Consider the following 820-nt stretch of genomic DNA (forward strand, 5'->3'; position numbering starts at 1 on the left):
CACACCCTCCGGTCCCCTTCTTGAAAAGGGGAACCACCACCCCAGTCTGCCAGTCCAGTGGTAATGTATCACATTTAACTTTATAGTCATGTTTACTGTCCTCAGTGAAGTAACACAAAGACAAAAACTTCCTGAGCCACTCTTTCGTTTTTGAACAACAAACTGCATCGACTGCTACCTAAAACGTCATACTCAGAAGCTGTTAATTCAACTGTTCACATCAAGACCATTTTATTTATGCATAAAATATTAAAATGGCTAAAATACTTAGTTTAAATGACAGGTCCCCTTTAAGAGTTCACAGTTTTCTAAATAAACAAATGTATAGATCAGTTCTCCACATTGTTTTGGACCTTTGGACCTTCGACCTTCGACCTTCTGTCCCCTACCCCATCCCTGGCGGGGTGGCGGGGAACCTCGGCCTGGTGGTCTAGTCTCTTGGGTGCCGGTCTCCTGGGCCCGGCAGTCTCCTCCCCACGCCGGGAGTGGGATCCTCGAGATTTAAGATCTAGCAGGGGATCAATCTACATCGGAGCCTGGGGGTGTCCAGGTCTCGGTGGTGCAGGTTCTGGTCCTTGCTCTCGAGAACTAGTCCTCTCCTTAACTCCATCAGTCATGCTTGATCCTTAACATTAAAGTTAAACACATTTATAATTCATTTGAGAGCATTGTACTATCTATAAATCACCCAAACAGAAAGACTCAAAAAGCAGTTTTATTCATAATTATATATCGCCCTCCCGGATCATATTCAGAATTTTTATCAGATATTATTTTAGATTCGGACAAAATCATAATTTCAGGAGATTTTAATATTCAT

General features: G+C 42.6%; 1 protein-coding gene across 1 annotated transcript in view; it reads left to right on the forward strand.

The window, feature by feature from the left end:
- The window catches only part of LOC112156284 (type-2 ice-structuring protein), a gene marked incomplete in the record, with an annotated part of 3157 nt that overhangs the window by 1332 nt on the left and 1005 nt on the right, over positions 1 to 820 (forward strand).

The sequence above is a fragment of the Oryzias melastigma genome, linkage group LG18, assembly GCF_002922805.2.
Source record: "Oryzias melastigma strain HK-1 linkage group LG18, ASM292280v2, whole genome shotgun sequence".
In the NCBI taxonomy this organism is placed as follows: Eukaryota; Metazoa; Chordata; class Actinopteri; order Beloniformes; family Adrianichthyidae; genus Oryzias; species Oryzias melastigma.